The sequence below is a fragment of the Apis dorsata genome, unplaced genomic scaffold (assembly GCF_000469605.1).
Source record: "Apis dorsata unplaced genomic scaffold, Apis dorsata 1.3 scaffold_169, whole genome shotgun sequence".
In the NCBI taxonomy this organism is placed as follows: domain Eukaryota; kingdom Metazoa; phylum Arthropoda; class Insecta; order Hymenoptera; family Apidae; genus Apis; species Apis dorsata.
In genome coordinates this window covers 708,442-708,767 of record NW_006263457.1, presented here as the reverse complement: position 1 = coordinate 708,767, position 326 = coordinate 708,442, and positions in this window count along the sequence as shown.

Sequence of the window (326 nt, the reverse complement as noted above, 5' to 3'; positions counted from 1 at the left end):
TTTTTTTTTTTTTTTTTTTTTTTTTTTTTTTTTTTTTTTTTTTTTACGTATATATAAAGTTTAAAATATTCTACCTCAATGAAATTTTCAAATAATCAATTCTAAATAGTATATATTTGCTCAATATATCATTTAATTCTATAAATTATAACATTCAGATACTGCCCTAATCAAGAAATATACATAATATACATAAATTTTATTTGTATAATAAAATCGATTTGATATTAATGTATTAGCTTAAGTATATTCAATTTTGACATATATTTTATTATGAACATTAGTAACATTAAAGATGTACTAAATAAAATGTCTTTTTTTTAATC